This window comes from Grammomys surdaster, unplaced genomic scaffold (assembly GCF_004785775.1).
Source record: "Grammomys surdaster isolate TR1022 unplaced genomic scaffold, NIH_TR_1.0 125834, whole genome shotgun sequence".
NCBI classification, from domain to species: Eukaryota; Metazoa; Chordata; class Mammalia; order Rodentia; family Muridae; genus Grammomys; species Grammomys surdaster.
Window position 1 is genome coordinate 2279782 of NW_021620662.1, and position 26957 is coordinate 2306738.

General features: G+C 44.9%; 1 long non-coding RNA gene across 1 annotated transcript in view; it reads left to right on the forward strand.

Annotated features, from left to right (window-relative positions):
- Positions 1-25911, forward strand: part of LOC114640562 — a 99801-nt gene extending 73890 nt beyond the window's left edge. The window contains exon 3 of the long non-coding RNA XR_003714163.1: positions 25816-25911. This is a non-coding gene — a long non-coding RNA (uncharacterized LOC114640562). The remainder of the gene's footprint in view (positions 1-25815) is intronic.
- The last annotated feature ends 1046 nt before the right edge of the window (positions 25912-26957 follow it).

Below are 26957 nucleotides of genomic sequence, written 5' to 3' on the forward strand. Positions count from 1 at the left end.
CAGCTGTGCTGCAGGTGGAGGACAGCTGTGCTGCAGGTGGAGGACAGTTGTGCTGCAGGTGGAGGACAGCTGTGCTGCAGGTGGAAGACAGCGGATGCTGTAGGTAAGGGAGAGCATTAATGCGCATGTGCAGTACAGAGCAGATGCTGCAGGCAGCAGCAGACAGCATTGATCCTGTAGGCAAAGGGAGTATACACTGACTTTTCTGCACACCCATATCTACCATAACTTTTTTCCTAGTGAGGCACAGTGAGCAATGAACAAAATAATGAATCCCAAGATGTACTTACAAGAGCAAGCAGTCTGATAGATATTTCACCTACAGCCTGCTAGCTTCTAGAATTTTCCATTTTATATCTTTAGATCACAGTTGACCACAGGTTACTGAAACCAAGGGAAGTTTAAAACTGTGGTCATGGTGATCCCTGAACAGGGGCTTCAAGTAAAATGTCTGTGTGGCCTCTGCCTGCTCCTAGAGTCCAGTGAAATCTGCAGCATCCTCTCCCGGGGTGGTCCCAGGTGCTTTCCAGACAGCTGGAAATGGACTTTCCAGAGTGCCCAGTCCTTTTGGTGTATCACTGACCCTCGGGTTCTTCCTCTGGAACCAAGGGAACAGAATGAGGGCTGTGAGCTTTATGGTTCTTGCTGAGTCTTAGAGCACAGGCCCGTCCCTGCACACAGCTCTTTTCTTCTGTCTCTGTCTTTTGAACAAGAAATAGCAGCTATTGGTATTTTCTTAGGAAAGAAAGTTCTTTCAATCCACCCTCAGCTTGGCTAGCTGTTGTATCTCTGGATCCTTTCTGTGTTCTGGGCACACTGGGGACATAAACATAAATATTAATTACTCCTGGTACATTACCAACAGAAAATGGAAAGACCCCTATAAGGCAGCAGTGACCCCAGAAGTCCCAGAAGCCGTGTTGGCTATGTGACAAGGACAGATAGTGACAAGACATTAAAAAGCAGCTGTCTTCCCACACTCAGCACTTGCAATAAACCAAGGGTGCCATTGTCTGAGCTGTCACAGGCTTGGAGAAAGCCTGGAGTGGGGCAAGGGCAGGCATCCCTGCCTCCCACATGGGCGTTCTAAGAATACTGGTGTCTGGTGAGAGCCTCCTTTTCTACATATAGGCCACACCAACCATGGGCTCTGAGTTGTACACAGATCTAGTGCCATCCCAAGCTTCTGGGTGTGGTTTTTGAGGGCAGAGTCCTTGAGGAAGGAAGAGCTAGTGACAGTGAGAGGACCTGAAGTCAGTAGCACAGGGTAAGCAGAAGGGTTGGTGACCAGCAACCCGCATCCTCTAAAAATTGAGGTTACTGAGTCAGAAGGGCATCTCAAGTCTCCAGCAGTCTACAAGCTACTTGTAAATCCATTTCTGTAGCAACCACATCCAGCTGTGCCCTCAGGCCCACCTAGTGTGTTGGGATAAGAGGTAATGCAGGAGGACACTGGCCCTTTCTTTGAAAGTTGTCATCGTACGTCTTTTCCCTATGTGGATGTAAATTTATCTCTCCTAGTCTCTTCCTCTTCATGTTTAAAAAAATATCCACAGTGAGTGGGGGGAGGAGCCATCTGGCAAGGAGAAGAGTTGGGGTGGCAAATGGGAATTAAAACTACTGCAGCCCCTTTCTTACGTGTTGCCACATTGGGTGCTTTTGCCTCGCGGGGGGGGGGGTGACTCTTCTCTCCACTTTCTTGTAAGTAGGGCTATATGCTCTGATGCTGCCCATGGATCACCTGTCTAGTTCCCTCACATGGTGACTGTAGTGTCCAGGCCCAGGCTGGTACCTATTGTGTGTTCCGTTAACTAAAAGGCAAGTTGGATTTTGTTCTTCTGGCTTTCTCATTCCAAGGAATGTACTTTCTCAGCCACTGACTGGGAGGCCAGGTGCTTGAGAGACAGGACTGGGCAGTCTGGCTGCAGACAGAGATGCTGACACTTGTTAGGCTGAGATTGTTCCCAACTCTGTTAGTCAACTTTCCATTACTGTAAGAAATACCTACATTAAATAGACTTTCAAGTAAGAAAGCCTTATTTGGGCTCATGGTGTCAGACGTTTTAGTCCGTGGTTCTCTGGCACTGCTGCTTTGAGCAGTAAGTAAGCATGGTAAGCATGACTGAGGAAGACACCTGAGGTTGACCTGTGGTTTCCATTCACACAAGATCATACATGTACACATACCTGTGTGTGGACACATACACAGGACATGGACAGACCTCTGGAGGCACACATAAAGTAATGAAGGAGTTGTCTGCACGAATAACTAGGATGGCAAAGTACTGTTAGGGCTTGGTGTGTGTGTATGTGTGTGTGTGTGTGTGTGTGTGTGTGTGTGTGGCTTCCCAAGAGGTTGCAGTCATCCAAGGTCAGTCAAACTCTGCCATCAGGGTCTGGATTAAGGATGGGCTGTAGAAAGAGATGAAAGGCCGCAGCAGGCTCTGGAGAAACTAACATCACAGAAGGTGAGTGAGCTGAAACCAAAGGAGGCAGATGAAAACATGAAGTTTAATCATGTAGCACAGGAGGAAGTCAGGGTCAAAGGCCACTGCTTAAAAAAAGCTAGTGGTCTTTGATGGCCTGAGCCATATATGATGTCACTAATTCTTACATCACCTGGCTTTTCCTCCAAACTTCCAACAGATGACCTATTTGAACACTAGAGCTCCCCCCTTCTCTCCATCAAGGCTTTCTTACTTCCTAGAGAATGGACAGGCTAGGAGTATAGTTCACTATTCAAGCACTTACTCCAAAAGCTCAAGGCTCCTAGGTTTAATTTCTAGCACATACAGGTACACACACACACTCATGCACACAACACACACACACACACACACGTATACATATACTCATGCATACATGCATGCATATACACATGCATGCACACACATAACTCATACATACAGACACTCTGATGCCTACCCACACATATATTCATGCACACACACACACACACACACATGTGCATAGACACATACACATATACACATGCACATATACATTTCCTGTAAGTCCTTAGAACAGTTACAGTGCCTCTTTTATGGAAAGGCTCATATTAACTGTGTACTTTGACTCTCGGCCCCATCATTCATCTGACTCATGATACAGGAAACAATGTTATCTTCTTCTGTGCCAAGATGTTGTACATAACCTGTATGCACAGCGAACACTGGCTACCCCTGAAGCAGAAGGAATGGGCTCTTTCCAGCTGTTTCATGCACAAGTCTTTCTGTTAATTTGACATTTTAGATACCAGGTAGGTGTAAGAAGGTGAAATGAAAGCCATGTATGAAGAAGTAGGTCCCAGTCCCTGAGCAGTGGTGTAAGGAAGCTGATCTACTAAAGAACTCCAGCAGCAGGAAACAGTTTCACCTTGACCTTGTCACAGCCTTGTCACACCAGGTTAGTTCTTGCCAGGGTTCTCAGAACATTCCTTCCCACTTCACAAACTTCCTCACTGATTCCCAAAAGAATTCCTGCCTTCTGGTCATGAATTGAATACCAGAAAGTCCTCCAGGAGCCCTATTCAAGTCAGCTAACCCTCCAATGGTGTATTAAGGACTGCTGTTGGGATTAAAGACTACACAAGTATTATTTTGGAGTAAGATATAAGATTGAAGAGCTGGACACAGCAGCACATGTCTGAGTCCCAGCTACGAAGGAGATTCAGAAGGATTGCTTGAGCCAGGGTGGTTTGGAGACAAGACTGAAAATATAGTAACTCCTGTCCCCTCCCAGTCCCAATTTCAAGTGAAAAGCTGTGTGAGGAGAGTTGGGGCTGCAGCTCATGGGAGAGCTCCTACCTAGTGTGTGCGAAGCCCTGGCTTCTATCATCAGCACCGTGAGATAATATGTAAAGTCTTAAAGAAACAGAGACTGGAACTAAGTTCTACCTCCTATGTGTTTGTTGTGTTCTAAGCTGTTTCAAAGCTTTGTGGATCTCATTGAAGATGATCCAAAGGCTACACGTGGCATCAATCTCATGGCAAGGGTCCAAGGGGTTTTGGCACTAAGACAGAAGAGGCATGGGGAAGAAGGAGGCTAGAAGGAAGGGGGCAGCTCTTGACCTTCAGAGCTCTGCATCAGGACTAAGTAAGTAGAATTAAACAGAGAGGCTGTCATACCTGTGCTTGTGGTTGTGTTCATGGCAGCCACTGGCACTTTGAGCCTGTGCCCAGGTAATACATGGCACATGATAGATTCATAGAAACTAGAAACACTTTAGGGGAAAAAATAATAAAAGTTCCCAGGCAGTGTTAAATAGAAGACATGATCAGACTAGTTGTGATTGTGTATGTGTGTCTGAAATTTAATAAAACCCTCTTGTATTATCTGATCCTCTTTCTCACTGTTTGCACCCAAGGTACCCCTGCTCACCTACAGTAGCTGTTTTCCTCTCCATCCTCTGATACAACTCTACTCATGATGGGTATGAGTTCAATTGTTTTCCCCCAAATTCCTATGTTGAAGCCTTAATCCCTGCACCATACCTCAGAATGGGACATTTTATGGAAAGAAGGTGATTTCCCATTATACGATAGAAGTTAAATGGTGTTATATCTCAGATTTTTCACAATGTCCGTGTGTTAAAGGTCTTTCTCTTACCCCAGCCTGCAGTGCTAGTGTCAAGTGCAGGAGTGTGAAACTTTGGAAGCCGGGCCTAGCAGAACAGAGTTCAGTTGTGGGCACCTGCCCTTCAAGGGAATCTTGGAAACACCGTCTATACATATCTCTCTCCTAGTTTCCTGGCCACCATGGGTAAATCGGTCTCCTTTGTCATGCCCCCAACATCATGTCTCACCCCGGCTTCTCCCGGCTTCCATGGATATATACCTGTGAAACAGAGCCAAGATAAACCTTTCCTCATTTTAAGTTGATTATTTTAGGCATCTTGATATCGTGACGAGGGCAGATGGAATTAGTGAACTGCTGCAATTCTGGAGTACCGTGGGCCCCTAACCTAATATGACTAGTGTCTTACAAAAGGGGGGACATCTGGTCACAGAGACCCACAAGGAGAGAGCCAGGGAAAATCAGTGCTAAGAAAGCACAAGTAAGGAGCCATAAGGAGTAGGCAGCTAGCTCCAGCGGGCCCTTCCTGGAGTAAGCCCCGCCCATCACGCTGGCCGCAGGCTCCCAGGCTGTGAGGCAGCTCATTTCTGTTATTTAATCTCCTCACTTCCAGTTACTTTGTTTTGACAGATGCAACAAGCCAGTGAGAACCACATTTCCCTACTCTGTGTTTACCTTCTACGGCTAACCACACACCTGTCCAACCTGTCTTGCTTAGCCAGAAGGTCCCAAACACCTTAGAAATCTGTGTGGTTGGTTTGCATTCTGTGACCTCGTTCTGAAACCAACTACTGGCTTCTCTGGGACCTCTTTCATTTTCTTCTACTTCTGCTACCACCCGAGGCACAGACATCAGCAGCGGGCTATAACCTCTGTGTGATACCTGCGCCCCACCCCCCAACCTGCCCGACCGCCCTTGTACTGGGCATCATATCCTATTTTCTCTCTTCCTGTCATTGGAGTCTTTCCCCTTCATTTCAAACACACTTCCACTCCCTTTCTAGGTTGAACTCGTCTTGTGGAATTATCTTTGCCAGCTCCAAATCTCTCAGAGGGTCCTTTTAGTTTCTAGCCAGAGTCAAGGCCCGAACTAGCACGGTGACCTGACTTTCTTGCCATCCACCATAAAGCATTTGTCCTCGTTGCTCTGACCCTACAGCCACATTCAGGATCAGCTAGTGCCTCTTTGTTCTAGAGCCTGCAGAAGCCCAAAATTTAAAAGGCTTGTCCGGGAGGTGGCGGCAGGTGGGGGGTTGGGGGTGGGGAGCTGTCTTTGGATTCCAGAGTGATTGAAAATCCCCATCTGTGCTCTCCCCAACCCCACCCTCTGTTTCTTTGACAGTAATTTTGCAGAGTTGGGAACTGGTTAAGTCTTCTTGGCATAACCTGCCCTAGACTGTAGAGCACTTGAGAGTAAGTAGCGACTTCCGCTGTCCAAGGCGCTCCAAAGTGAGGAAGGGACGCGAGGGGCGGGCGGGGGGAGAGGAAGAGAAGGCAGCAATTTTGCCCAGCTGTTTTGGAGAATGAAAAATCAATTTGCAAAGACAGCACTTCCTTGTCCTTTTCAGCGCTGACTGTATCATAATTGACTCACGAATTGGAATTAAAGCAAACGCCGAGCTTTCCCCGGTATCACGTTCAGCAGTGTTTGCTTTTAATACCGAATGCCTGGCAGTGGAGGCTGGCTGCGTTGAGCTCCTCAACCGGGTGCAGCTGAAGTCACTTCCCCTGCAGGGACAGAGCGTGCTTTCGTGGGGTGGGCGGGGGGGGGGGGAGTGAGTTTTCCGCAGTAGACCTGAAAACCCAGCCAGCCGCGGATTGGCGCATCCCGGCTGCGGCCGCCTTAGTCATCGGAGTCGTTCTGGAACTGGGCACCAACTTGCGTGTTTGTTCGCGGCTCTTTGTGCGCGGATCAGGGGCAGCCTGGGCTCTGGTATCTAATCCAGGATTTGCCTCTGCCCGAGGCTTATGGAAAACAGATGTCTCGCCGCTCTGGGACTGAGCACAGAATGGATGTGACCCAGAGGGGAGCTGTTTGGCACCGACGACACGGAGGGAAGGCCCCGGCGCGGCCCGCGAGGCCAGCTCCGCTCCTCGCGTCCGTTCTCTCTGCCGAGCCCGCCGCTCAGACCGCGTCCCGCGAGCGAGCCGTGTGACCGTGAGGGCGCGTGGGGCGGAAGCCTGGACACCGGGGTCCGCGGCCGCCAGAGATCTGGGTGCGAGCAGCAGCCGCGAGGGTCGCGGTAAGTGTCCCTGAGAGTGGGGGCGTGAGGGGAGCGGGCATCTCGGCTTGGACTGCGGCTTTTCGGTGCTGTCAGCCCGCCAGTACTGTTCCCCGGGTCCCACAGACCCGCTGCAGACTCTGACCTGCAAGGTACGCTTGCAAAGTCATTTGAGCCTGGAGTAGAAAGCTATTCTATAATCTTAAAGCTTGGAAAGGCGTCCTCTTCTTTTTCTGCCTCCTTACCATTTCTTTTTCTTTCAAAATCAACAACAACAACAAAAAATGTTCTTTCTCTTAGAAAGGACTACTCAGCTAGATTCCCTTCGGATTAGTTTTCACCTTTACCCTCTGACCAAGTTCATGCTACACTTCTGGTTTATTAAAGGGAGGAGATGTTGCTTTTTGGGGCTTTTTGACTGATGTTGAAAAAAACTGCATGCTGCTGTCAAGAGGTAAAGAATTGGGGGTGGGGAGGAGGCTCGTCCTAAAAAATGTCTGTCAGATCCAAAGCATTCTTCGAACCCCAGATCCTTTCCCACTTGTAATCTAATCAATTCCGGGGAGCAACTGACTTTTTTTCTGCACCTCCTTAGTCGATTTAGGGCACAGACAGCATTAGATTTAAATGCTTTTTAATTTTTTTAGGGGGGGAGCGTGTTTGTTTATTTTTGAGGTTCTGGGGATCAAATGCTCGGCTGCATTAATGAGTTACTGCTCCAGCTCGCAAATGCTTTTTAGATAGTACATTTAAGAGCATTTGGAGTTCTGAGAATCTAAAGATTAGACTAGACCCTAGGATTTACGGGAGAGGTTGTTCCTGTGACAGTATACATCTCTTTGCCCCCGCCCCCTGGCGCTGCCACCGCCACTCCGTGTTTGGCTTTTTTTTTTTTTTTCATTCTGAGATGGAGCTTAACCTTCACATCTGTATTCTTAAAATATAGTTATAAGCTCAGTACAGCATAACTAGTATTTCCAGATTCCTTCCTAGGGGCGGGAGTTATTGTGCTGGATTGTACACGACCTCTAGTTTCACATTTCCACTTGATTTCACCCTTGGCAGAGCTAGCACTGGCCCTTCAACTCCAAGCAACAAAGAGCAGGAGTGATTCAGAGTGCTTGGCCCACCACAGCCTTGACCGAAGACAAAAAGTATTTTATAGACTTTTTATGACATGCATTACATTCCCATCTTGTTCAAACGTAGGCTCATATAATGATTAAAGATCAATTAGAAAAAGGCAGGCTCTGCCTCCCTTCTCCCTTGGGTAAATATGGATTTTGATGAGTTGGGCAGGGCGTTCTGCACTCAGGATTGAGCACAGAAGGATCACACTGCCTTTGTTTTAACATTTTCTTTTCCTGGCAGCCTCCCCTTTCTTCCCTCCCTCATTTGTAGAATTCTATTTCACTCCATTACCGTGACCTCATTTTGGATTGTGGCATGCATGAGGCCATCACCTGTCATTATCAATATTTTTTTAGGTGAAAATGTCCCCTATCAGAATTTTCTGAGAACATTTACCCAAATTTTACCTTTATTTTTCTAGAAAATTCTCCATATAATAAATTGTGCTGTGTCTGTCAAAAAAAAAAAACACAAATGTGGCATCCCTATCTTTAATTATTCTCATATCATCCTGTTACTGATGGCTTGTATGGATTATTATTTGGTGAGGTTGTTGTTTCTATTTTATACTGAAGTACAAGTAGAAGGAACTTCTCATAGGACACTAAATATAAATGGGTTAGAAAGTATGACCATTGACATCGCATGCTCTGATCTTTTCTTTGCTCTGCCGTTGGGTTGAATTCCTTCTATTGACTCTTCAGGAAGAGCTGATAGTTACCATGCAGATCAAGAGTGGTCTGTTTATAGTACAAGCTATAGTAATTTAGTGCTTTCCATATTCATCACTGTGAAAATGTGGCTCATCCAATGGAGATAACCCAACGGGGTAATATTAGCAATTTCCAAAGAAGCTCTGGAAAGAAGTCCCAGAATCCTGAAAGGAAAATATCAGAATATCCTTTCTTTGCCATTGATGTTAAAAATGATGTTGCTTAGTTTATCTTCTATCTATCTTGTATAATCAATATGTAAAAGGCAGTGTTAACTTGATTATTTTATACACTGAAAGTTTATTCTGGCAGGTTCTTCAGAAATGCCTTTTTCATGAAGTTGCTAATGACTAAGACTCAGACAATGATGGCATTCTCAAGAAGAATCACTCCAGAGTGTCTGCTTGAGTGGCCTGTCTGTGAGAGTTATCATAAAAGCCTTGAGGCAGAAATTGAGGCCTTATCAGACTGTCATCAAAGTCAAAGTTGGCTCCCTACATCCATGGCTCCCACAGCTAAGATTCAATCAATGGTGTGTACTACATTGTTGCTGACATTCCTTATTCAGTGAGGCCCATTATGGTATCATGTCCCTACTGAACAAGCAGCCCCCTCTTTGTCTGGTCATTATTCCCTGAACTGTAATTCAAAACTGTATAGGTATTACAAGCAATCTGAGATGACTTAAAATGGTCAGAGGATAGGCATAGATTATATGCAATAGTATGTGGTTTTAGACAAGTACTTAGTTATATGCAGAGTTTAGTGTCTATGGGGGTGAGGATGCCCTTGAACCAACCCCTTCAGATGCCAAGGAATTGCACTATTTCTTATACTCTTATATTAGACTTTAAAACTAAATGGTGAGTTAGCAAGTCTTTTTTAAAAAAATTATTTATTTATATGTATTTTATGTGCATTGGTGTTTGGCCTGCATTTATGTCTGTGTGAGGGATACCATGGAACAGGAGTTACAGACAGTTGTGAGCTGCCATGTGGGTCCTGGGAATTCAATCTGGGTCCTCTGAAAGAACAGCCAGTTTTCTTAAGTGCTAAGCCATCTTTCCAGCCCCTAGTTAGCAAGTCTTTAAAAAGAAAAGCCCACAAGTTATCAGTGAGTTCAATGCATTAAGTTCTCTGGAAAAAGATACTTAAGACTCATCATATGGAGAGTGTTTGATCTGAGACTCAAAAGAACTGACAACTGCTACTTTTGAGTTAAATAGAAAATTAAGGGGGATAAATATGGTGACACCAAGCCAATGTTTACTTCCCAGTTGGATTTTGTATCACTTGTGGGATTTGGTAGAAGTTAAACCTCAAAATCAGTGCTTATGTAGGCACATATTAAAATTCTTCACAATGGTTACTTCCTATGTTATGTACACATGCACACACACACACACACACACACACACACACACACACACATATTACATCCTGCTGCTGACTCTCAACTCAATGATAGAACAGAAACATCCCTTCTCTAGAATTTTTACTGTTCCCATTTTGCCTAACACACTATATGTCTACATGAAATTTACTTATGCAGAATGGCCCTGGGAGATTCTAATGTCTTTGAGTCTGTGGATATGGAGGGTATAGGTTGTCTCCTGGCATACACAAGCCCCTGGGTTTCGTCTCTAGCACCACATCAAAAACCAAACAAACAAATAAACAAACAAAAAATTGCCTAACCTGAGTCCTTGTATCTGCCTGCATTGTCATCAACCTATGGTGGATTAGAAATGTGCGAATGGAAGCTGCTGATACAGGCTTCCTTCTGCTTAATGGAAACAAATGAATCCACCCAAGACATTCTAACTTCCGCATCCAGCTTCCAGAAGCAGCCTGCTGAGGATGCTAGAGATGGCTGGAGCTCTGGGAAGTGATTAGCTCTTTAAATTCCTGTCTTCAGTGCATAAATGTCTTTCAGTCTTCATAGTGTCTGCTTCTCTTTGAGATGCCCCATGCCTCCCTTTAGGTACACCCATCAATTTAAACTAAACTATCAAGAGAAGTAAAAAATCGCTCTTACCTTTTGGTCTCTCCCTTTTGGACCTGGGCCAACATTATAGAATTCTCCGAGTTGTTTTTCAGCAATGGTGATTTTTAGATCCAAAAATGTGACAATTCAGATTTAGGCTTCTGTTGAGCAATCTGATGTAAGACCAAAAAGTGGTGGGAAAGTTAGAAGGGTTTGTTTTGCTTGTGGCCAGGGGCCTCACACTGGCTAATAATGAACTCTACTTCAAAACCCTACGAGTGTTCATTTAGATTGTTCTGCCCTGTATGGTAGAAGGAAGGAAAGGCACTGTTCTAGACTATCAGTCAAAAAGATTATGGGGAAAAAACCTGATTTCAAAGTCCTGCTTTGTGATCTGGAAGTGCAACAATACAGGTGCCACAGTGTACAAAGGCTCCCTTTATGCAACAATGTATAAAGGAGAATCTAAGCCTGGAAAGGTTTTCAAGCATAGGTGATCTCTGTTGAATAGCTACTAGGGAGCCTCCTTCTCCCACCAGTTTCCTACAAAGCCTTCCCTCCAGCTGGGAATGGTGCTACCCCTCTGTGTTGTGTGACTCTATTCCTCTGGAGACATGAACAAATATCTGCTCACACCAGATAGGGAATCAACTACAGATCAAAGTAAGGACAAGATCAAAGTCCAATTTGATGCACTAATGAGCTTTATTGGGGTTACATACAGGAGCAGAGATGACTCAAGTACAGATGCATCCCTAACCCCCAGCCCCACCCCCAGCATGGGTGACAGCTCACCAAAGCTGGAAAGTAGGAGCATTCTACACAGCTTACAGGCAGCCCAACAGATTAGAGAGTGTCTCTTGGTACAGGTGCTCTGAGCTCCTTCTAGGTACCTAGGCCGATTTTTGCTTCTTCCAGGTGGCTTGGCTAGTCCTTACTTCTTGCAGGCAGTTAGGTTGGCCTCTTTCTTCTAGGTGGCTCCAATCTGAGCATCTTCTAAACAGTTCAGCTTGCTGAGAGTCTTCTAGGCAGGTCAGCTGGTCACTATCTCTTTTAGGTGGCTTGGCTGGTCTGATAGTGTCCCTCAGCAATTCTTACTGCTTATATATGCTTAGGGACAGAAGGACTTAGTGTATTTAGTCAGTTTCAGGGACTTCCCGAGGCACAAGTTGTCAACTTCCTGCATTTTAGGAGTTTATTGTAGGGTGAAATGTTTGACTTTTCTTAAGAGTATCCTATATCTTAATAAACATCCCTCTAAACTGGAGGTTTATGGGAGGATTGTTACCATAACACCCTGTCATCCCATCCAGTCAGCTCTTAGGCGGCTGAGGCAGAAGTACTGGACTTTTGAGGCTAACCTCGAGCTACATGGTGAGACTGTCTCAAAAAAGCAAAATAGCAAAAGAAATCTTTTGGCAACTTAGAGACCTTTTTAGAGGTTCAGATGCAAACACTGCCTGGAAGAATCTTAGAGGTCCCTGGAACTGAGATGTGTGTCCTTTGGTGGTAGAAAATATCTTACTGGGTTTTTAAATATAACCAGTCTCCTGGTATTTGTTGCTTACTTACTCTCAAAGACTTAGGTATGTCCTTACTCCCAGGGGGTTACTTCCACAGACAGCCAGTTTTGCAGTGACTGTGAGTGGGATGGTTAGTTGCAAAATGACCCATAATTAGAGTGTTGCTGGAGGGTAAATGATAGACACTCCTGAGTTTTGCAGTAATTGAGAAGATGATATCAGACCCCCTGTAATCACAAAAATAGCCTCTCAGACTAAACAAAGGCAAAGCTGTCTTGTTCTCTTTGACTACATGCAATTTATTTAAATTAGTGTTGCACATTCTACATGGTCTGAAGCCATATTATGAAGCCAACATACTGAGTAAGTTTTCCAGGCCTTTGCTTAGGGATGAAAACGGTTTTGGGCACATTAAACAGGATTTGCATCTTGTTAGCTTCCCTGTGTATCTTTGACCATTGAGGACAATAGAAAGCGCAAGACTATCTTTTCAGCCAGACAGTTTGCCTCGGTTATGATTCTGCTGGGAATTAAACCAGCGATCTAGGAGCCTGGGGGAGGTGAGAGGGCAGCAAGAACTTTCAGGACACTCAAAAGAAGAAAAGCTTGGTGTCAGACCTGATCCCTCTCTTTCTTCCAGTTTGAGATTCATCAGTACAGCTTACTTTGGCTGCAGCAGAGGCTTACTTGACATGTAGGGATCTCTTTGATGTTACCATGTGAATTATTTCCTTCTAGCTCTGAGTTACTAATTTGTCTTTGAAGTGCAGTATATATCCGGGGTCCTTCCTTTCACCCAGTGCATTGGATTCTGCTCCAGGAAGGCAAAATAATAACCATGCTAGTCAAAGAAAGAAGCTGTAAAGTCCAACGTTGTATGTAGTGTAAATGCTACTTTGAGAACTCCTTGAAGCAATATTTCACACGGCCAATGGACAGTCTTCCAAAGAGAGTAGACTAAAGGTTACTCACAGGGCTGAAAGCTTCAGGATTAGCCACTTGCTACCCATAAACACCTATGTGAATCTCAGACATTCCATCTGATGCCCTTCACCTTCCGCTCCTTGCAAATATGAGTCTCCCTTACCCCATCTGCTTACTCACATCTTAGCCGTATCGCTGGTACCTCCTGGTTCTCTAGACCAGAGGTCCCTGGCCACTGTGCCTTATGGAGGGTTGTAATGGCTGAGACAATCAGTGCTGACTAGCTTTACAACAGTTTTAAGTACAGGAAAAGTCATCACAAGCGAGGAAGAGCTACAAGCTCACACTCAGTTTATGCAGCTCTGTCGAGGGTAGTAGGGATGTCAGCATTGTGACTCGCTGGCTGTGCAGAGCAAATGGCAAACACTGGATCTCTTTATCATCTCATTCTGCCGATAATGAACACAGTGATCAAAACCAAATGTGATGAAATCGAGTTTGCAGAGTACAGTCTCCAGATCTTTGCCATTAAAATTCTCCTTTGCAAAGCCGTTTCCCTTTCATGAGAACAATACATTCACCATCTGCGTAGCACACACTCTGCAGCACAAATGAGCTGAGCTGATAAATGGTCTCTTTCACTCCAGTCATGTAGCTGGCACCAACTCTGGGTACAATGAAGTGACAGGGAGCCATTTGCCCAAGGGAGGAATGGATGGAGGCCAGTGCAATCCCTTTCTGATTTTCCTTATTCTGTGCTATAAAGTAGCAATTACCCTTGAAGGTTCCTCCATCTACTGCCCTTTGCCCCCACCAACTCTCCATTCAGAGGCCTGAAGTACACAGTAACCTATGCCTGAAGGCTTAAACCCACTCTGAGCTGCCAAACCAGCCACAGAACAATGTAGAAAGATTTAGTAGGGGCCACAGGTGTGGCCCAGTGGTGCAGCACACGTTTAACATGTAACAGCTCTGGGTTCATCCATGCAGGAAAGGAAAACACTATCAACTACAACCCTAACCCTGTCTCACTTATAAATACAGTTTCATTAAACAATAAAATACTATGTTTCTCAGGTATTTCCTTTATAAATATTTTGCTTGTAAGTCACATAAGTGTTTTGTTTCAACAAAGATTCTACATTTTTAATAAACATTTGTTATAGGTCAAATTCATACAAATTCATGTTGCCTCCTCCCTTCCTCTCTCCCACCCTCTCCTTTCTTCCTTTGATAGGGTCTCCCTGTGTAGCCCTGGCTGCCCTAAACCTCTCTGTGTGGATCAGGTTGGCTTTGAACTCTTTAGAGAACCACATGCCTGTCCTGAGTGCTGGGATGAAAGATGTATGCCATCACTCCTGGCTTTTTCTTTCTTCCTTCCCTTCCTTCCCTCCTTCCTTCCCTCCCTCCTTCCTTTCTCTCTCTCTCTCCCTCCCTCCCTCCCTCTCTCTCTCTCTGTCTCTCTCTGTCTCTCTCACTGTCTCTCTCTCTCTCTGTCTCTCTCTGTCTCTCTCACTGTCTCTCTCTCTCTGTGTCTCTCTCTGTCTCTGTCTCTCTGTCTCTGTCTCTCTCTGTCTCTCTGTCTCTGTCTCTCTGTCTCTCTCTCTCTGTGTCTCTCTCTCTCTGTCTCTCTCTCTGTCTCTGACTCTGTCTCTGTCTCTCTCTCTCTCTCGCTCTCTCTCTCTCTCTGTCTCTCCTGGCATTGAACCCACGTCTTTGTCATGCTGTGTGAACCACCAAGCTACACTCACATTTCACATCACTACCTAAAGAGCCTTTAAACAACCAGAATAGGCATTTTTTTTTTATTTGCTTTCAATAGTTAAAGCAGTTTCTGTTCTGGAAGAAGACAGATTTGTGGGGTAATAAAATTGAGAATTCCATCTGCATAGGGGCTGGTTTGCATTTATAATGTGGAACAAAATATTCTCAGCATGCTCGAGGCTTATTTCCAACAGGATGCTCAATGCTAAACCCCAGTCAAGACAGAACTAAGTAAGGTGCTTTTCCTAGATGTCTCCCAAGCCATTTGCTCTTTCTTAAGTCTCTTAGGTAAATGCATTCACCAGAATGACATCAAGTTCTCTATGAATCAGTCAGGTACAAACTTCCTTATACAGCCATTCTGCTAGTACCTGCTGATGGCTGATCAGGAAGGTACAAAAGACCTCCCAGACCTTCTGCTTTTACCCCTTGAGATCACCCAGGGCTTAGCCGGTGACTTACACACAGTGACTACTGCAGTAGTTAGAGTTTACAGCCACACCTTTAGAATCGTTACTTCTTGGTTCATTCACAATCTTTGGCACAATTTTTCAGAACAAATATCAAAGGTGAGACAGGAGGAAAAAAGGTCAGCTGAGAGGAAGAGGTGTGGGAAATTAGAGGTCAAGGCTAGCCTCACCTGCATAGTGAGTTTAAGGCTATCCTGAGCTGAGTAAGCACTGCCTCATGATATCCCCGCTCTACTAAAGCATTTGTTTATTCATTTTAAAACAGAAACAGTTCACTTAACATTAAAGTTGTGGGGCGGAGAGAGCATGGAGCACTGACTGCTCTTCCCGAGGTCCTGAGTTCAATTCCCAGCAACCACATGGTGGCTCACAACCATCTGTAATGGGATCTGAGGCCCTCTTCTGGTACGTCTGAAGACAGCTACAGTGTACTCATATGCATAAAATAAAATTTTAAAAAGTTTAAATCAACATCATATGGAGGCTTTCATAAAGAAAGTTTGGCAATTTGAGGCTGTAAACACCAAACACATGGACTCTGTCCCCATGCTGGGTGTCTTATTTTAGACAGGCAGTAAGGCCAACAGCTCTTCCTTGATCTGCAGTGCTCATGGGACAAACTGTATTGAGACTTGTTGGATTTCTATTCTATTTTCCGTGAATGGTTAGCACTCTGGTTAGCTTTCAGTTGTAAATCAGTAGAATTCAATTAAGAAAGAAACAAAACCCATAAACAAGCAAACGTTAAACTCTTGGCTTAGGGTAATACATTACTCTGTGTGTGTGTGTGTGTGTGTGTGTGTGTGTGTGTGTGTGTATGTGTCAGGGCTGTTTATTGGAGACTGGAGGTGATTTCTCCCTGGAGCCTGGGATACTGGAGATGCCAGGAAGATTGAACTGACAGCCTACTGTCTCTTTCTTATTTATGAGGGTCGTCCTATTGACCCACCAGGATATGCATGGCCATTTTCTTTACTCTTCCCACCACTCTCTATTAGTCATAAAATTTATTGTCTCCTGTGGCGTGAATCTAGAAGAACCTGCTCCCTCTGCTCAAGCCCATAATTCCTTCAATGCAGCAGTTAACTAGCTGGGCTCCCTTGGCACAGAGAGAGTAACAATGATTTACCCTCAGAGTTGAGAAAGACTTTACCTTTAAAGAATTCCCTTCAGGGCTGAAGGTGGGGTTTAGTGGAAGAGTGCTTGCTTACTTGTGTGTACCAGATCCTGGCTTCTGTCTCCAGCACCTCAAGTAAAGAGTAAAACACAGATACATTGTTATCTCTACTACACTTGTGTAACACGTTAGAAGGAACGTTCCAGGAATTTGAACCCCAAAAGGAGTACTCCTACCTAGGACATCCTTCTCACTAAACCTGATGCTTGGTAGTTCCTGGCTGAATGACACATGATGAAGCAACACTGGGAGCCAGGACAGTAGCTTATGGTAGAGCACTTGCTTAGTACGCACAAGATCCTAGCTTCCACTTGTAGCAACAATCAAAGAGAATTGTGGAAGACTCTAAATGAAAGTGTCTCCATTAGGGTTTCCATTGCTACGATGAAACACCATGACCAAAAAACAAGGTGAGGAGGAAAGGGTTTCTTTGGCTTACACTTCCACATTGTTGTTTATCACTGAAGGGAAGTCAGGACAGGAACCCAAACATAGCAAGATCCTACAGACAGGAACTAATGCAGAAACCACAGAGAAATGCTGCTTACCGGCTTACTCCTCACAGCTTGCTCAGCCTGCTTTCTTATAGAACCCAGGACCACTGGTCCAGGGATGGCACCACTCACCATGGGCTGGGCCCTCCCCCATCAATCACTAATTTAAAAAAAAATGACTTACAGCTGGATCTTAAGGTGGGTTTCTCAATTGAGGTTCCCTTTCAGATAACTCTAGCTTGCATCAAATCAACATAGATTTGCCAGCACAGAAAAGATAACCTAGAGTGAATACATATCTAGGAAGGCATCTGAAGAGTGCTTTCCAATAATGATGGAGAAGAAAAGTGGGAGGGCTCATCAGGCTGTGGGGAGCATCACAGGAGGGATTGGTTAACAGGTATGTGTGAGGGTGGCCCATCAGGGTCTGTGTGGAGAGTAACAGCAATGAAGAGAATCAAAGCAAAGAGGCTCTTCATGTGGTTGCGATGGTCAGCCCCCGACAACACATGCTCAGGTGTAGTTCTGACCTTGAAAGCTGTGATGGCGGCTGTTCTGTGCCTCTCATCCAGCTAAATGTGACCTTAGGCATTCCTTGGCTTTAGATGGCATCCTCTCTATTGTCATATCATCTTGTCATTTTTCCCCTTTTTATAAGAACACTAGTGAGATTAGAGCCCACCCTGATGTCCTCATGCAAACCTGGTTTGACCTACAGTCTTCCTGACATGTGATGGCTTGATTTATAGTTTGTAGCTTTACTGTGATATACCCAACAGACCCTGTACTTTCAGTTCGTAATTTTGAAATTTTGTTTTTACTTTATGTGTCTGAGTGTTTGCCTGCACGTATATCTGTGTATTACATGTGTGTGGGGTGCTGGGGAATGCCAGAAGATGGAGTCAGGTCCTCCGCTGGAAGGGAGTTATAAATGGTTGTTAGCCATCGTGCCGGCGCTAGAGATTGAAACCAAATCCTCTGGAAGAGTGGCCAGTGCTCTTAACTCTCAACTCTTAACTCCCAACCATCTCTCTGGCCCTGAATTCTTCATTTTGAACATTCCCTGAGGTAGCAATATGAAGTTTGATCATCTTGAATGACACTGGGCCATGTATGTCATCCAGCCATGGCACTCTGATTCACCCCATCAGCTCATGAGCACAATAGGAAAGAGCTAATGCTCTAGGTGGCGCTGGGCGGTGCCTGGAGTTTTAGATGCAGGTCTCCAACACACTAAGTTAGTTATTCAACATTCTTGCATGAATTTGGCTTTGGAGGATGCTGTCCAGCTGTAGGCACAGGCTAAGCAAGCAAGCTAAGCTAAGCTAAGCTAAGATGTTGATTGAGAAGAGGTATTAACACATTATCTATGTACATTTCCAACTTCAAGAGGGTTTATGAGAATGTAACCCCACCGTGAGTCGGGGAGCACCTGTATCTTGCTTGATACCTTGTGGGGAGATGAGGGCACAGCAAGTGGGAACTTGAGCCACAGCAGGGACTTTTACAGTGTTGAGCGGAAAAGTGAGGTGCTGAAAGCAGGAAGTTCTAGCAAAGATTGACTGAGCACAGACTGTTGGATGCATCAGAGGAAGAGAGATCTGCTGACTGGCCAGGGAAGGGGGAGAAGAAACATGTAAAATCCAAGAGAAGAATCCACAAGTCTTACAAAGTGGCAGTAATGGTGTATTTGGGGTGTGGCACCTGATGCCTGGGAACACCCCCACTTCTGTTGCTTCCTCTGATCTTGAGGACTGGGAAGCCGATGCCCCTGTTTTCACAGTGTCTAGTTGAGGAGGATTCAGGGAGAGGTCACCCCTGCCAGGGTCTGCGTCTGCCAGAGGCAGGAGGGTAAGACCCAGTGCCACGGTGTTAGATCTTTGGAGATGGCTACAGGACCAGCTGTCCCCCCATTGGATTGGCTTGGATTTGGGTTTTAGATACATAGCAGCAGCCCTTTAATCACCAGAGTAGGCGGGCTCTCTGACAGTGGGAATATAGAAGCTAAGCCTGGGGATTGCTATTTCAGTAGCCTTCCAGACTTGGATGATTGCCAAGAACCAGCCCAAGAAGCGTCTGCAGAAGTCAGGAAGAACAGGGGAGTTCTCCAGTGGAAGCTTTTACCATAGGATGATTGGGAAGGCAGAGAATGGTCTGAGCACTTGGAAAGACTTTGATTTGTAGCAACAGTGAGGACAGTGAAGAAAGCAAGTACCAGGGAAAAGAAGAAAGAGGGTGATTGCAGGATGGAGGGATAAGAAAAGGGACCGGAGGCTTTTACTCTAAAGCTGTGAGTTTCCCTATGCAGGGGATTCAGTGGGTGGACCGACTTATGGTGTCAGAGGCTGGCATCATTGACCCCCGATGACTGTGTTCCTGCCAGAGAACCAAGGAAACTGATAGGGTCCAAGGAGCTGGGAATCTCAGAATAAGAGAGACCAATGAGGCATCCTCGGTCTGAGACTGAAGGCCTGGCAGTCCCATGTACAACTGTTAGTATGAGTCTGTACTGAAAGGCTGGAACTTAGGGAGACGGAGGTCCATGGGCCAAAGATGGAGGGAAACTGTATCCACTCAGGAAGAACTGACAATGCACAAGAATGGGTGCCTTGTCTGTATTTTGTCTTCCACAGTTGCCCTCAACCCAGTGAAGGATGTGTCTGGCCTTAGGGCGTGTCTTCTCCCCTCAGTTTGCTCACAAGCAGCAGTTAGCTTTACCAATTGACTGGGAGCCTGCCCATCCATCAGCAACTGTGGGTGTGATAAGGTGGCAGGCAGGCCACTCGGAAGGAGTCATTTGATGACAAGGAGCATGCCATGTCTTTCTGTGGAACAGAAAGAGGAGGAGGAGTGCTTACATGCAGGGTCTATGACACATTCGGGAATCGATTCCCACAGTTCGTCCAGCAGAGCCGTTTCCTGCTGAAGACGATGTTACCATCACATGCCATCATTTCTGCCCCAGAGGTAATACTTCTCCTGCAGTTGCTGTCTGCAGAAATTATGTTAAAGAGGGTGCAAGCACGGAGCTGGTTTGCTTTGGGCTGTATGCCCAAACCCTTCTGTCATGTAACAGTGTGGCAATTTTAGAGCAAATAACTTCAAAAATTCTCCAAAGTTTTATGCATCTGCCTCCCTTTCTGTATCATAGATAGGGGGTGGGGGACAGAGAATTTGTCACAAACGTGGCTTTAATCCCCACAAAGACTCGTGATGGCCACACATGACTCAGTGCTTATGAACTGGCTTCTATAGACATGTCCTCCAGGTATGACTTGGCAGAGGAGGCCTAGGCCTCACCAGGCTGTACCGAAGACTGAAAACCAAACAGAAGCCAAGTTTTCTCTTTTCATTAGCATCTCTGATGTCGGTCACACCTCCCCTCATCTTTGCAAAATTGCCATGAGAGTCCAGACGCCGGGGTGGGAGGCAGAAGGGCGTTAGACAGCAATTCTCAAGCTGTGGTTCTCATGAGTGGGTTGTGAAGCAAGTTCGTGCATTACAGACAGTCTATTTTAGAAATGAAATCTGTGCCAGGCATGGTGGCACATGCTTATAATTCCAGCACTCTGGAGGCTGAGGCAGGAGGATCATAAGAGCCAAGCCAGCCTGTGATACATAGCAAGACCTTGTCAGGAATACATAAATAAAAATCAAAGATTAAAAATGAAATAGCAGAGGGTGTAGGGCTGAGCGTGATCTCATACGATCTTTGTTTCTGTGAAATATATGTCTATATCTTGCCCAACATAAAATACTGCTTTATAGTCACAAAAAGGGTGGAAACTCAGGCATAGAAGGGCAGGGAGACTGAATGACATACATTGTCTATCCTGTAAAATCATGGTGGCTATCAACTTTATTTGGCCGTTGAAAGAGTTAAACACGGAAGGCACGGTGACCTTTACCTGGTTAACAATGCTAGGTTTCCTCTGCCTAGGTTTCTTTTTTGTCTCTAATCCTTATTTCTACCCAGGCCTTTCTCCCGAGGTTAGAATTTAACAGCTGCTGACATTTCCATGTTGTTCACAAACAACTGGAGCTCAATATGTCTGCTGCAGTCAGTTTTCTGTTGCTACAACCAAATACCAGGAAGTGGATCATTTATACGTAATACACATTCACTCAGCCAGTGGTTCTGGAAGCTGGAAAGTTTGAGGTCAAGAAGCCTCATCTGGAGAGGATCTCTTAGAAGGTAGAGACACTCTGAAGTATCCTGAGGTGGCAGAGGGTGTGACTTCATGCCTGGGGCACAGAAAAGAAACAAAATCAAACTAGTTTCTGCAGTAGGCCCACCCTCAAGGTAATGCACTAACCCATGGACCAATTACTCTGCCCTGATGACCCAGTCACCATGGACGGGTCCTGTCTGATTTCAGCTCTTAATACCTTAATATCACAAGAGAGATTGAATTTCAACTTGAGTGTTGGTGGGGATATGACAGGTAATGTCCAAACTTAAACTCAAGTCACTGTCACCTTCTCTCTCTAGTTGTCACCTACATGTCTTATCTCAAAGCACACAGACTCCTCCATCACCCCTCACCCAAGCTTCCTGACTCTGGGACACTGAAGGGGGAAAGTTTGTAAAATGAGAATGGTAATGCCCTTTGTGATAATTAAACAAGTCACTGTGCATAACAAACACTATCTGGACCAGGGATGTGGTTCAATTCGTAGAGGACTTGGCTAGCATTCGTAGCACTCTGGCTTCCATCCCCAGCACCGATAAACCAGGGAGTACACACCTGTTATCCTAGGACTTGGGAGGTAGAAACAGGAAGAGTAGGGCTCATCCCTGACTACATAGCAAACTGAAGCCAAGCCTAAGATACACAAGACTCTGCCTCAAACAAATGAACAAACAAATTAATTAATACAACAGAGTTTGGGCTGAAGGGTATAATCAGGGCACAACTCATGTTTCACATGCACAAGGCATTAAGTTCATTTTCCAGTACTGCAAACAAACAAATATGTGATCAAAATCATTCAGTGCCTGGAACATATCATACAGTTGCTAGACTACTGTGGTCATTATTTAATGTATAAAGGTAGCTATTAGAAAAGCAATTTCCCTCATCCTGGACTAGAGCTGCCACGGGTATGAGGTTGCTAAAGATCCCTGCACCAGCTGTTCCTTCTGACCAGCGTACACCTCCTAGTCTTCATTCTTTGACCAGTCTCTGCTTATCCCTCAAGACTCAATCTGTCTCTTGTCTTGGATCCTCTAAGAGTACCCTGTGTTCACCTCCATCAGAGCTCTTGCCTGTAAAAAATATGACTCTTCTTTCCCTCTGGACTCTGTCTCCTGAGAGCTCCATGTGCAGCTCCTCCCTCGAGTGTGCAGGTACCTGACAGATAAGACACACAAAACTGCCTTCTTAAAGATGATTATCTTAGTCTGTTTTCTGTTGATGTAAGAAAATGCTACAACCTGGAGACTTTTTTTAAGAAGTGTACTGTGTATGTAGTTAGGGAAGCTGAGAAGTCCAAGATCAAGGAACCCAGATTGTTGAGCACATTAATGCTGGTGAGGACTCTGATGAGTGCCAGGACAGTGCAAGGTGTCACACAGTAAGATAAAGAGGAAACCGGAAAGTTCTCTTTACAAAGCCACTCTTGAGATAACGCATTTCCTCCTAATCCATTAATCCAGGATGGATTAATCTCCTCTTATAGAGCCTGCCTGGACCCATCACTTTACTTCACAGTGGGAATTAAATTTTAACATGAGCATTGGCGGAGACATTCAAACCAAAGTAATGAATGCATGAAAGAGCTGATTGATGTAATAGCTTCCTGTTTGGTGTCCATGCCTGCCTCCTGCATGAAATTAATCCCACCGCTTGCTGGACATTTAATGTCCCAGGCCTTTGTTCCACTTTAGGTCCCCACTGTGCACCTAATATCACAGAAAAGTAGGCTGTTCACTCCAACTAGGGCTTCCTCCTTCATTCTCTGGTGCCAGTGGTGCTGGGTCCTACTGTTTGAAAAGACCCACGACCTCCAAGTGTTGACTTTTCACCCAGTGGTTTCTGCTTGTCTCACAACCCTCTGAAGGCCTCTCAGATGTCACATGACAGTGCCAGACCCCTCTCTCACCTTGTGCAACCAACAAAGCAGTTACCTTCAATCTTCTTTGCAAACATCTCTCTTACACAAGAGACCCTTCATCCAGCAATGTCTTCACGTGTTTGTTTTCACTGGCTTTAGAGTCCAAGGACTGTGTCTTAAACATCCTTGCAAACTGCTTGGACCTCGGTTCTTTGTCACCTCTCATAAGTGCTGGAGGAGTGAAGGGAGAGTTAGCCCAACCTGAGTCTCTTGTTTCCACTGGTTTAACTTTGGAGACCAGTGTGGGAGAGAATTGAGTTTAACTTGTCCTTTGACTCTTAAAGGCACCTTATCTAACTTTTCAGTGGTGCCATGTTATAACCACATGCTGCTAAGGTGGTCAGTAGACCATTTTGATTAATTGATTGACCAGTTTCTTTCCTAACTAACAAGTGTGCTTAAGTCTGATGCTTAGTCACTTTGGGGTATGCACACTAATAAAACAAAACTAAAAGTCAAAGTATATGAAATGTTAAAATGTCAATATAGAGATGCACAGACAGACTGTTGTACACAGATGTTGTCATGCCATGCCAGTGGCATGACACAGTGTCCTGTCTATTGGCACCCAGCATTGGAACCTAGCATCATCTCCTCTGCAAAGAGCTATTTCCTCAAGTGACTCAAAAGCTTCTCTCCGTCCAGAGGACATGCTGGATGACCTGTAATAGTGAAGAGAGTGACGGTGGCCAGGGCTGGGTCCAGGAGGAACAAAGCTCAGTTTCTTTAAGTCACATGAAATGGAAACACTTTCCCTCAAGAAGTTGGGTCTTCTGATTTATTTGTTCTGTCCCAGCTCCATTGAACCCTCAAGGGAAGATGAGCCTAGAGTAGTAGTTCTCAACCTTCCTAATGTTGTGACACTTTAATACAATTCCAATGTTGTGGTGACCCCCAATCATAAAATTATTTTTGTTGCTACTTTGTAACTGTGATTTTGCTACTCTTTTGAATCCTAATGTAAAAGAATCCCTGTTTTCTGATGGTCTTAGTCATCCCCTGTTGAAATGGTTTTTCTACCCACAAAGGGGTCACTACCCATAGGCTGATACCCACTTACCTAGAGAAGCTGATAGACGTACCATTTGTGTCAGTGTATACGCCAAGAAACACTCAGAAACAAGTTGGCAAGCCACTCCCTTCTCACAGTTTGGCAGAAGGCTTGCCAGTTCCCAGTCACTCACATGTTTCAATGTCTGTTCCCTTTTCAAACTAAAAAGGCAAATAGCCTACAGAACACATTTCCCAACATGGACTCAGGCAGAGTCCAATTAGGAAAAGGGTGATGAATTGTGAAAGATCACATATGTCCTCATTGGAGACAGCAAGGACATGCAGAATACTCGGTCATGACCAGAAGGTTACTTGCTAGTATCTTTTGTGGTTGATTACAAATCAGAAGAATAGGAGAGTGTATGTGGTCAATGGGATAATTTTTAAAGAAGTTTTTTTACACAATTTAAAAAGTATCATGCCCACAATACAGATGGATAACATTTGCAAGAAGGAACCATATGAGAAGTGATGTTCCGATCCACCATCTACAAAGGACACATGAGTAGAGTCCCTCCATCACAAGCAACTGACTACAGACAGGGTGGACCAATAGGTAAAGTCCCAACAGTACAAGTTACTGAAAATGTATAAAGTGGACCTATTGGTAAAGCCCCACATCACAAGCCACTGAATTCAAATGGGTAAACTGAATCACATAGCCTATGCTGCTAATATCACTGAGGCAATCTTATTTTTAAAATCAAGTTGATAGCCTCTTGGCCTTTCACATGTTTTGGTATGTGTAAACTGGTTGAATTTCAGCCATGTATATACCATGTTGGCTTGGTAAAACATTGACTTCAAAATATTATACGCCTTTAGAGTTAAGATAACTAAGCCGCGAAAGTACCATTCATTCTAAATAGATCTGGCATGTCTCTCCCAGTTTGAGAATATTCTCTTATTTCTAATAAAGTGGCTCTTCACCTTCAGTTTTATTCATATGTACACAGTCATGTGCTGTGTAGTGAAATTTTGGTTGGCACTGGGCCACACGTGCAGTGGTGTCTCATAGGACTGGGATGTCGCAGACCCTGGTGATGCTGATGTCATCAAGATGTGCAAGGCGCTTTTCCTTTGATTGCTGAGATGCTGTGTAAACAAACCCGCTGCCCTGCTGATCTCAGGACCTCACAGCTACACACAATACACACAGCTACACACAGTGCGGGTTGCTTGACAAGGACGAGAGGTTTAAGGTTTAACTCTACTATACTCTTATTATTTTAAAACAACTCCTCTACTCATTAATTTTGTACATGTGTATGTGTGTACATGTATGTGTGTACATGTATGTGTGTACATGTATGTGTGTACATGTATGTGTGTACATGTATGTGTGTACATGTATGTGTGTACATGTATGTGGGTACATGTATGTGGGTACATGTATGTGTGTACATGTATGTGGGTACATGTGTGTGGGTACATGTATGTGGGTACATGTGTGTGGGTACATGTGTGTGTACATGTATGTGGGTACATGTATGTGGGTACATGTGTGTGTACATGTATGTGGGTACGTGTATGTGTGTACATGTATGTGGGTACATGTATGTGTGTACATGTATGTGTGTACATGTATGTGGGTACATATACATGCAGAGACCGGAGGTCAACATCAGGCATCTTCCTCAGTAGATCTCCACCTTATCTTTCCAGGTAGGATCTCACTTTGAACCTGGATCATTTTTTCCCCTCGTGCTGACACAACGAGCTTTTTGCTGACTGGGCCATCTCCCCACCCTCCACTCCCCCTATATACAAAGCAGCATGATGACTACAAAACAGTACACCACAGCTCATGAGCAGTGACCTCAGGACTTGTTCTCTCTGTCGCTCTTCATTGCATCATTTTCTCTCATGCCTATTTGGCCTCATGGAATTTTATTTATCGTGGCCCTGGGGACAGTAAGCAATACCATATACATATTTACATCCAATGAAGCCAAGACGGATAGTCCACTATACCATTGGGGTGTCTGCAGGTATATTCTGTGGTGTTACAACCATGAAATCAACTAAGGATTCAGAACTGTCTCCATCATTGTGTGATGCATAGTAGTGTGGTGAATGCCAGCACTTGAAGGCAGAGGCAGGTAGATCTCTGTGAGTTCAAGGCCAGCCTGGTCTACATTTGGAATTCCAGGTCAGCCTGAGCTACATAATAACATCCTATGCAAAGAGAAGTGAGAGCAGAGTGAGAGTAAGAAGATATCGTAGAATTTGGTGTTTCTAGTAGTTACTCAATAATCGACTTCACTTTCTTTCCACATGCCACTGTAGGACAAACAATTGATGTTTACTGAGCACGTACTACCTAAACTGTTATTTCTGGACCTAGGAATTCACTCTCTACTAGCAAACGTAGACATCTGAATAAAGAATGACTGAGGCATGTGGTAGCAGCTATAACAGGATGTGTCAGCATTGCTGGTAACTGAAAGGAAGCATGTGGGGCTTCCCTGTGTTGGGAGGGTTGTGGGGTTGGTGGTGACACCTAGTGAAACTTTTGGCAGAGGAAGAACAGGAAAAGAGAGCAGTATTTCACACAGAGCAGAAACATGTACAAGGTGTAAAGTTTCCGGGCTGGAGAAATGGCTCTGTGGTTAAGAGTGCTAGCGCTCCTGCAGGAGACTGTGGTTTGGTTCTCAGAACCCATGATGCTGGCTCCCAGGCACCTGTAACTTCATTTTCAGGGAATTTGACACTGACTTCTGACCTCTGCAGAAACCTGCGTGCACATGGTACACCTACTCATGCAGGCACACACACACACACACACACACACACAGAGAGAGAGA